The sequence below is a fragment of the Triturus cristatus genome, chromosome 9 (genome assembly GCF_964204655.1).
Source record: "Triturus cristatus chromosome 9, aTriCri1.1, whole genome shotgun sequence".
Taxonomy (NCBI): domain Eukaryota; kingdom Metazoa; phylum Chordata; class Amphibia; order Caudata; family Salamandridae; genus Triturus; species Triturus cristatus.
Window position 1 is genome coordinate 934,702,061 of NC_140592.1, and position 11,319 is coordinate 934,713,379.

The window sequence follows — 11,319 nt, forward strand, 5'->3', positions numbered from 1 at the left end:
CCATTTGTTTGGTTATATTGTGTGCTCCTGTTGTCGCCGGATTAGCCTCTGGAATGTTAGAAACCTAGGGGGCAGATTTACAAGCCCCTTTTAACACTTGTGCACCCCTGTTGCGTCACTTTTTGTGATGCAGCGGCGGCGTAAGCAATGCACCGCATTACAGCCAATTTACAACGTGACGCATCTAGGGAGATGCATCACGTTGTAAAGCCCTGCGCCACATTATACCTGCGTCAGGTATAATGTATGCCAGGTGGGCGTTCCCAGGCAAAAAGCCATGTAGAACTCATGCAGTGAAATTTACAACATTTCACTGCGTCACTCTATGCCTTCACTGTGTCAAAATCCCTGTGCCTGCTAAGACCAGGCATAAGGGATGACGCAGGGCTTTTTGAATGGAACTTACCTATCTGTTGTGGCGCAGTGCTGGAGTTGCGTCACTTTCATGAGCAACTCCAGCAATGCGTCACTTTTGTGCCAAAAGATGTGTCAGAATTTCTAATGCGCCTGTAATCCTTGTGTCATTGAGCATTGTATTGTAAATACAGTGCATCCATGGTGGCGTAAGGACATTTGGCACTGGCGCATGGAGACTTACGCATCTATGCAGATGCGTCAGTTCCTTGTAAATGAGGCCCCCAGTTTGTGCTCTGCTCAATCTTATTGCAGAGCAGGTTTGCATTTCAAGCCTTTGTTTGGGCCACTGCTAATGCACATTTCTATCTTTAGATGCTGCATTTTATTATTTTTTTTAGAGTTATTTTTTAAACAAGACTTACTTGCCCTGGCTACTTTAGACCTCTGCGACCCTCTGTCATTTTTTCACTTCTCCCAGCTCTCTCTCCGACGGTGTCTCTTCTGCATCATCCCTGCGAGTGGTTTCTACGATACAATGTTTCGGATCCTTAGCAGTTTGCTCTATGTCTGCCCCACTGTATCGATCTCTATTCTCCACTGGGTATAGATAGAAGCCGCAACTGTTACCATGACTGCGCTCAGTTTCTCTAGAAATGCTTCTCAAAGTAGCAGCTTGCCATTATCTCATGCGTTCATTGTTGCATTCCTACCAGTCTCCTGATAAAATCTCTCTGTCCCACTAGCAAAGGGAGTCCTTGGTGATTCTTTCCAGGTAAGCACTTATGGCTCTTTCCAACACCAATTACAAATTTATTATCTGTGTTTTTCTTCATATCTCATCAATTTCCCACCCATTCCTAGCATTGTTGCATGTGGGGCAACTCTTTTGTGGGAGATGATCAGGTGCTCAGCCAGCACGCTGCCTCCCACCAAGCTCATTTTCTGCCATCTTTTACATGCATATGTTCTCGCTCAAAGCCAGTCTTTCCAAAGGAGAGTAACCATCTTACGCATACAGGGTCAAAATGGAACCACAATGTACTCTTTCTTGTGTAAACCAAATACATATGAACACCAATCTTCAACATATGCCACACACGAAGAAGACAATCAAACCAATTTATGGGGAATTGATGGGTCTCTGAGTAGGGAATACCAGTGGGCATCCTCCATGCCATTCCAGTTTGGACCAAGCCATATGCAAATTTTTCTTAACCCTGTGCCCAATGAGAACATTTCAGAACAAACTGCCAGGCCAGGTCCTCCCTGGACTAGAAACAAGCATCCTAGTACCGGTTTCGGGGTTTCACCCCTCATCAGCCATGATAGATTGACTCCAGTGGCATGGAGAGCACAGGACCCATCTCTAGACATACCCATCCCACTCGGGGTGACAAATGCAAAAAGAACAATTGATTGACCGAATGCAGAACAATGTCCTACATTCACCCCAGTACAGCGATCTCTGACTAAATCCATTATTTTTATGCTCCCCATGCCATTCCAGTTTGGACCCAACCATATGCAAATCAGTCTTGACCCGGTACCCAATGGGAACAGTCCAGCCCAAACAGCCAGGCCAGGTCCTCCCTGGACTGGAAACAAGCATCCTAGGACCGGTTTCGGGGGTTTCAGCCCTCATCAGCCAGGATAGCTTGACTCCAGTAGCATGGAGAGCACAGGACCCACGTCTGGTCATACCCATCCAACTCGGGGTGACAAATGCAAAAAGAACAATTGAGCGACAGAATTCAGAACAATGTCATACATTCACCCCAGTAGAGAGATCTGGGCCTAAATCCATTGTTTGTTGCTCCTCATGCCATTCCAGTTTGGACCCAGCCATATGCAAATCAGTCTTGACCCTGCGCCCAACGTGAACAGTCCAGTTCGAACTGCCAGGCCAGGTCCTCCCCGGACTGGATACAAGCATCCTAGGACCGGTTTCGGGTTTCACCCATCATCAGCCAGGATAGCTTGACTCCAGTGGCATGGAGAGCACGGGACCCAAGTCTGGGAATACCCGTCCCACTCGGGTGACAAATAAAAAAAGGAGAAAGAAAAAAATAAAATTGTTGGACAGAATGCCGAACAATGTCATACATTCACCCCAATACAGAGATCTTGGCCAAAATACATTGATATTTTGCTCCCCATGCCTTTCCAGTTCGGACCCAGCCATATGCAAATCAGTCTTGACCCTGCACCCAATGGGAACAGTCTAGCCCAAACTGCCAGACCAGGTCCTCCATGGTCAAGACTGATTTGCATATAGCTGGGTCTGAACTGAGGTGGCGAAGTGAGCTAAAGAATGATGATGGATTCAACCCAGATCTGTGACTGGGGGTGAGTGTCTGTAAAGTTTCAGCGCTCCATCCATCATCTCCCGGTGTTTGCTTTGTTTGCCCTGAGTTGGCAGGGTATGCCCTGACTAGGGTCCCTTGCTCACTTTGCCACTGGATTCAAGCTAGCCTGGCTGATGAGGGGTGTTACCCAGAAACCGGTCCCAGCATGCTTGTTTCCAGTTCAGGGAAGATCTGGCTTGGCAATTCAGGCTGGACTGTTCCCATGAGGCACAGGGTCAAGACTGATTTGCATGAAGCTGGGTCTGAACTGAGGTGGGGAAGAGCGATTAAAAATGATGATGGATTCAACCCAGATCTGTGATTGGGGGTGAATGTCTGAAAAGGCACAGGGTCAAGACTGATTTGCATAGAGCTGGGTCTGAACTGAGGTGGCAAAGTGAGCTAAAGAATGATGATGGATCAACCCAGATCTGTGATTGGGGGTGAGTGTCTGAAAAGTTTCAGCGCTCCATCCATCATCTCCTTGTGTTTGCTTTATTTCTAAAAGTAACACAATCTTTTTGAGAAGGAGGGAGAAGAGGCAGGGTACCAGGTTTCTAGGATCTTCAGGGATGGCTTGTAGGCAGAAGGATGTCTAAAAAGGCCTTTTGGGAGAGAGATTAATCCACTGAGCAATTTCAAAAAGAATAAAAATATGCAATTGTGTGCCATAAAAGTTTCTAATCAATGCTGCAATATCCTGGAGGGGGGTCTGAATTTAATCTAGGCCTGGCCGGTAAATTCTGCTCCGCTCGTGGAATTTGCGGAATTTGGTTAATTTCATACTACGCGGAGAACGCGGAATTTTTGTCAATTCCGCGTTCTCCGCGTTATGTGAAATCCGCGGCTTCACGGAATTTTTTGCTTGTTTGCGCTTTCAAAATGCGTGTTTGCGAGATATTGCCCCCGAGCACCAAACAGCATTCGCCAACAGGAAAAAAGCATCGCGAACGGGCGGAACAAGCAATTCTGCGTGTCCGCAGAATTTCTGCGTGCTCGCTGAGATTTTTTACCGTTTCGCGGAGCTTTGCGTAGCGCTACTATGCAAATTCTGCCCCCCCTAATTTTGTCTTCAGTATCCAACACCTCCAATTGAGGTTGTAGGAAATTGGTTAATGGTTGAGAGGGGGTGAAACCCTACTCAAGCAGCAACCACAGCTCTTGGCAGGGCAAACCCCAAATTAACCTGTGCTCAACCCACTGGTAGCTTGGCACAAAGCAGTCATGCTTAACCGAGAGGCAAAATATTTATGCAGCACTTCAAACAGTAATAAAGTTAAAACACAACTCAAGAAAAATCCCACACAGCTTCAGAAATATAGAGTAAAATGTAATAAGTGATTTGTAACCAAAATGGCAACATTCCAGTCAGTAAAACCGGAGCTAAGCAGTTTCAAAGATTTAGGGTGAGTATAGCACCTGAAGACACAAAGCACCACTCACAGTTATCTGGTTGTGCAAATGAAAGTCACAGGTTCAGGCTAACCGCCTTAGAGAATCGAGCAGATACAGGTAGCAGGTTAGTCCTGCTGAAAAAGTTACCTTTTAGAGCCCAGTGCAAAAAGTTTTGTTCACAATTAAGGGGGCATCGTGGAGCAGGGAGAGTGTCACAGATGGTCATTGATGTGGTGTGAAAAGCAGGCTGGGAGTTGCAGACAGTCATCACTGTAGTGCAAAGATTCCTTCCCGGCATTGTGGACGGTCCTTGCTGGAGATTCGTGTTGGCGGTCACAGTGGGCTGTGGATGCGATAGCAGAAAGGGCAGATCTCACGTTGCTGGTCATCACTGGCAGTTGCTGTAGTCTATAGTGTTAGGTTCACCAGAGCTTTGCATCCGTGGGTGGCACAGGCAGCAAGATAGTGGCACGAACAGGCCCGTTTGCGGTGCTGTAGAGCCCAAAACTTCAGGATTCCTACTTTCTTGGAGAGGGCTCAACTATCGCCACACCAAGGGTCTATGACCTGTGGGGCACCTCTTGGGGATCAGGAGCTCACTCCAGCAGATGCCAGCAGGACTCAGGCAGTTTAATTTGCAGGTCAAAGCAGCAGGTCCATACAGCAAGTTGGTAGAATAGATGCAGGTAGGCCTATGGAGTTTGCTACATCTCTGTAGCTCAGAACAGAAAGTCAGTAGGACGACTCTTGGAGTCACTTTAGCTTAGGATGAAGGGTCTTCCTTCTCAGAAAGCAGGGCAGCAAGACGGAGGGCAACAGAATAGCAGTCCTTCTTGCAGAAGAGCAGCACAACAGTCCTTCTTCTGTAGTATTCACAAGTCCAGAGCTGTACTGAAGAGTTGGGTCTGAAGGCCAGGTATTTATACTTGGTTCCAGCTTTAAAGTAGGAAAAGGTTCTGGAGGTTTTGCACCTCCAGAGGTGTTTGAAATTTCCTTCCCCCTGCCCTAGTCGTAGTTTGTCTTGGGGCACAAAAGACTAGTATCAAATCCTTTGTGAGTGTGCTGAGGTGAAGCCTTTATGATGTACAAGTGTGGTAGATAACAGCTCCAACCCACTATCAAGTCATAGATGGCCCATCCTGCCAACACCTATTCCCCTTTGTCCTACTGTCTGGGAGCAATACACAAATATCAACTGCCAGCTACACATAATCATATGACACACGATGCAGGCACCAAGTGGTTGGGATAAGAAAATGCCAACTTTCTAAAAGTGACATTTTCAGAATATGTGACCTTAAGTCGGACTTCACATAAAAGAGGGTTTTAAATTACAGTTCTTTGGATATCAAACTCGATATTCCTACCTAAATGCTCCCAATTGAAAGTTATTACTTATATAATGTAATAAGGTAATCCAATGTCATCCTATAGAAGAGGCAGGTCTTGCAGTAGTGAAAAATAAATGCAAGAGTTTTTTACTACCAGGACACGTAAAAGTTAAACGTACATGTGAAAATTTACACTGCACCCTACCCTATGTGCTCTTTAGGGCCTACCCTAGGGGAGACTTATATGTATTAAATAAGAAGGTTTAGGCCTGGCAAAAGTTTTTTTTGTCAGGTCGAAATGGCAGTTTAAACTACACAGTCAGACTGTAATGTCAAGCCTGAGACAAGTGCTGCAGGCCCACTAGTAGCATTTAATTAACGGGCCCTACCACTACTCGAGACTTGCAAGTAAATTAAATGTGTCCATTGGGTGTAAGTCAATGTTACCATGAATTAGGGAGTGAGCACAAGCACTTTAGCGCTGGTTAGCAGTGGTCCTAAGAGCCAACAAAAACAGGTTCGAAAAACAGGAGGGTGAAGGCAAAAAGTTTGAGGATGACCCTGCAGAAAGTGCCCAGCCCAACAGAGGTGTTAAAACTGGAGATTGAACTCAGTAGAAGTGTCTGCTACTGTAAGTTAAACTCCTTAGTGGGGGTTCTGCCATTGATGGAGTTATCAGATGCAAGGGATTAAACTCATTGGTGGAGGTATGTTACACTGAAGATTAAATGAATTTCTAGACGTGTCTGGAACTGGGTATTTTTCTTCACCCTAACTTTCTAAAATTGAATGACCAATGAATGAATATAACTGCACAGCACAGATTAGCCAAATGAGTCACCAGTGAGTGCTTCCTGGTTAGGATGAATGAGTGCGCAGCTGGCAAAGGTTTTACTGCTACAATTTGTTGGCTAAACATGTTGGCCCTCAAATTTGGGAGAGGGAGCAAGTGCAGTTTAAGGGCTTCTGTTGATATGACTTTGGGGAGCATTGGTAAAGTCATAACCCAGTATACAAAAAGATGCTGTGATTCAATACTAATGGCAGACAGGGCTCTATACAAATGCTAATCAGCAGTAATAATGGGCCCGATTCACAGAACTAACTTAAGGCAAAATCCTAAACTTACTACCATTTTGGTATTCACAGAAGGCACTTACTCATTTTGGTATTCACAGAAGGTAGGAGTCCTAACTTTAGGACTCCTAAATGCCTTCTGTGAATACCGAAAGTCTTAAAGTTAGGATTTTTCTCAGTTTAGGCGTAGTAAAGTTAGGACTCCTAACTTTACTACTCCTAAACTGAGAAAAATCCTAACTTTAAGACTTTCGGCATTCACAGAAGGCATTTAGGAGTCCTAAAGTTAGGAGTCCTAACTTTACTACTCCTAAACTGAGAAAAATCCTTACTTTAAGACTTTCGGTATTCACAGAAGGCATTTAGGAGTCCTAAAGTTAGGAGTCCTAACTTTACTACTCCTAAACTGAGAAAATCCTAACTTTAAGACTTTCGGTATTCGCAGAAGGCATTTAGGAGTCCTAAAGTTAGGACTCCTAACTTCTGTGAATACCGAAATGAGTAAGTGCCTTCTGTGAATACCAAAAGGGTAGTAAGTTTAGGATTTTGTTTTAAGTTAGTTCTGTGAATCAGGCCCCACGATCTTGTACAGTGCAGAACATTAACAATAATACTAGTAAGTAGGGATAATACAAACTATTAATGAAATGGCTATTGCAAATTTTTAAATACTAAACATACATACATTAATTGCACTTGAACATTATTAACTAATATGTTATTTGTTACACTTGCAGTGTCAGGAGATCTCGGTGCGTAGTGAGCACTAGTGGCGTCTGATGAAATTTGAATGTGGTGAGACGTAAAATAAAACTATCAATTTTTTATGAGAAAGTGGGTACAACTTTTCAGAGTGGGTCGAAGCTAAAGATGCTTGCACACGCTGCAGTCATTGTGTACAGTGAGGCTAGGCCTTGCAGGGAACCATGCTACTTTTTGACTGGACAGGACTAGTAAAACAAGCATTTGCAATGCAACTGGTCTCGCATTTGTCGGAGTTGGAGCTATTGACATTGTAAATGGCAATGTTTTTTATTTATGTTTTTTTGTTGTTACAGTGGAGTGATTATTTAAAGACACAAAGCATGCGTTATTGATGAAGTGGAACCATCCTAAGACAGTCAGGCATTTCACGTTCAACCCTGTTTGAAACCCCACCTCGGGGATATTATACCCGCCATTGGGTTCAAGATACGTACCATGGGCCCGCTTCACAGAACTAACTTAAGACAAAATCCTAAACTTGCTACCATTTTGGTATTCACAGAAGGCACTTACTCCTTTTGGTATTCACAGAAGGCAATTACTCATTTCGATATTCACAGAATTTAAGAGTCCTAACTTTAGGACTCCTAAATGCCTTCTGTGAATACCGAAAGTATTAAAATTAGGATTTTTCTCAGTTTAGGAGTTGTAAAGTTAGGACTCCTAACTTTAGGACTCCTAAATGCATTCTGTGAATACCGAAAGTCTTAAAATTAGGATTTTTTTCAGTTTATGAGTAGTAAAGTTAGGACTCCTAACTTTAGGACTCCTAAACTGAGAAAAAAACTAATTTTAAGACTTTCGGTATTCACAGAAGGCATTTAGGAGTCCTAACTTTAGGACTCCTAACTTCTGTGAATACCGAAATGAGTAAGTGCCTTCTGTGAATACCAAAATGAGTAACTGCCTTCTGTGAATACCAAAATGAGTAAGTGCCTTCTGTGAATACCAAAATGGTAGTAAGATTAGGATTTTGTCTTAAATTAGTTCTGTGAATCTGGCCCCATATTCCAGACACGTCCTCCTCATGCTCCCAGAACGCAAATGCACCATCATGCTGAATCATGAGTTTTAAAGTATGTCCCATAGCAACTCAGTACGGGCCTTGTGTGGCTTGATTATGCTACACTTCTACAGCACCCAAAATGGCCTGTACCACAGGGCACGCTACTACAAAGTACTTTTCTTTCTGAAACATATCTCACAGCAGCGAGAACAGAACAAACTAAGGGGCATATTATCAAGCACGGCGTTAAAATTATCGCCGCTTTAGCGGCAGAAAACTGCCACTAAAGCGGCGATATTGGGCTTGATAATATGCCTCAGAGAATTCCAATAGAAGCCCATGTTGACACCAGAACATGGGCTTCTAGGAGAATTCTCAAATGGCATATTATCAAGCCCATGATCGCCGCTTTAGCTGCAGTTTTCTACCGCTAAAGCGGCGATAATTTTAACGCCGTTTCTTGATAATATGCCCCTTAAGTATCCAATTAACTTTTTTTGACCTGGCCTTTTGGTGATACAGCCCTACATTTTGAATGCGTATTACCCTTTTACACAAAACAGTATTCAGAGGGCTCGTGGCTGCAAGTCTACTCTACAGCAAAGAATATATGTGATAGTTCTAAAATAGTACTAAAAATATACCCATCACGTTTGTGTAAATGTCAGGGCATTCCTCAAAAAGACATGTACTAATGGGCTGTGCCTTGCTTTTCAAAGATATGCGTATTTAGCTTGCACCTGACACAGCATTCCCATGGCAAACACGGATGCGAAGGGCGCAGGGAACAACATTTCCATGAACAACATAAATGCCACTGTTCATGCAGTTAACATGCAAACTGCGAAGAGGCAGCAAGTTTTGCATTTTGCATGGGTTTGCATTCACAGCAAGAGATTTGTTGCCATTTAGCATTCAAACAGCTATCTCATCAGATACAAGCAACTCGTCACCGGTCTTTTTCTTGAGTAGTGTGGTGTGAGACCTTACACACAACAGGAAAGCGCCACACAAACGCTGATAAAATAACATGACATAACATAAGTTGGCAGGCTGTATATTACAGGCACAAAAGTGCAAACATAAAAAGATCATTTTCCAAACTTGCCACACTACTTTGTAATTAGGCGTGTAACTCCTAGCAGTTAACAAAGAGCACTGTGGTTGATGTCCAGCATGTTGAAAAGCTATGATAAAAAGTGTTATAAGCATTTTTGTTACCTTATTTATATAACCAAGGAGACATTATGTGCCACTGAATGACCCTTTTAAAAAAGAATTAACATAAAAAATGTCTTCTAGTTTTTTCGTCCTTTCAATCCTGGCAACTTCTTTCTGCCTGTTCTAATGCTTGTTTGTTATTGTTTTTTTGTTTTGTTATGGGGGATATAAACAACTGGAGGGTGGAGGTTGGGAAATAGTGCCTGAATTACAACATGAGCAGCAGAGGGATGCTAGGGAAGAATCAACAGATGCCATACTGCGGCATACTGTCAGCAAAACACAAGGATATCTGTAGCAAAAGAGGGGGACAAGTCTTAATGTGTGTGGCTGATGCAAACCAAAAACTCACACATGCAGAATGTATTATTGAGGAAGTCTGTGCTAAACACATGATGCAAACAGATTATCTGCGTGAACTCACTAAGAATAATCCGCCAGGTCTAGTTGAATACACAAATACATTTTGAGAACATAAACGAGGGAGGACGTGGAAGGCCATCTGGTGTGAGTAGAACAAGAACAGTCAAGCAAAGTACAGCGAAGCAGAAAATCAGAGTACACACTATACACAGCTAGGACCGCTGCTGCAAGCTATGACAGCCATCACAGTACTGACAGCATCAGTAGCACTTCACCCCTTACCTGCAAGACTGCACATTAAATGCTGTGCCCAAAAGCGGCCATGTTTTCAGGCACAAGGCCACTAGGTTAGGAACATGATTTGCCAATAAAAGCTTTGACTTACTATGGTGGGTTTAAATATAGACTCCCTGAGAAATATAATTTCATAAGGTGAATAAATGTTCACACGTATATTATTACTTTAAGAAGAAACTCTGTATTTATTCCATTTTCAAATGTTCATATACTTCGTGTTAAATCATCACAAGTTGATTAGTGAATAAACTTTGTGTTTTTTACATTTTTACAGTGACGCATCAGACTGTGCCTTCATTTTACTTTTACTTACAGAGTTCGGTATCAAAGCATGTTAAAGTTTACTCTAGCACAACCTCACTTACCCATACATAGTACATACCTGTGTGAAGTGCCCCTGTGCGCGAGGATATGATTGGTCGTTGGGTTTAGGAAGGTGCTCCTGTGAGTGCATGTCTGTACTTTCTGTCAAGGTACGGTTGGTTCTTTTCTATAGTAGCGCTGGCCCCTGCGGTTCTCTTTCTACACTTCGAGTGAGGGCAGAAGTGGTGACTGTCAGCGGCGTGCCTTACTCGATAATGTGAGGGGGCGGGGTGGTGGGTGTAGGTCGGAGATTCACAAGAAGCAACCGGATGACCCTGATGACAAAGGACAGTGGGTAGGCTGAGGCAGCAGGTTGATACGGAGAGGAATTGGGGGGGGGGGGGGGGCTGGCTTCAACTGCCAGAGCAGCCCCACTGTAAAGATAAAGTGAGCATCAACCAGTGGTCGTAGAGAGGAAAAAAATATTTGCAATGCTATAGATCTCGCATTTAAATGAGAAACTTATGGCATTTCAAACAAACGGCCGCATTATGCTATCACCCACCCGACCGGCCTTTCGGCCGGCTGCCTACTAGTTCAGCGCTGTCACTTTGTGCCACTGGCACACCCAAAGGTACCTGGAAGCCTCTAAAACACAGGTTTCCAAACTTTTCATGCTGGTGACACACTTTTTTGACATTCCTGCTTTAGTGACACGGTAATGCGAGCGAGCGTAGCGAGTGAGCCGGAATCACCACAGAGGTGTTCGGGGGGGGTTTAAAAAATAGTGGGCAAATGGTGCATTTTCAATCAAATTGGAGAAAGCAAGAAGGTTTAATAAAGCAATTGTGAATCTGTT

At 43.7% G+C, this 11,319-nt stretch overlaps 1 protein-coding gene across 2 annotated transcripts in view; it reads right to left on the reverse strand.

The window, feature by feature from the left end:
- The window catches only part of LOC146799096 (sodium/potassium/calcium exchanger 4-like), a 937,744-nt gene extending 926,819 nt beyond the window's left edge, over nt 1–10,925 (reverse strand). For both annotated transcript variants that reach the window (XM_085628040.1, XM_085628039.1), the window contains exon 1: nt 10,540–10,925. The gene's annotated coding sequence lies outside the window, so the exon portion shown is untranslated. The remainder of the gene's footprint in view (nt 1–10,539) is intronic.
- Nucleotides 10,926–11,319: the final 394 nt, after the last annotated feature.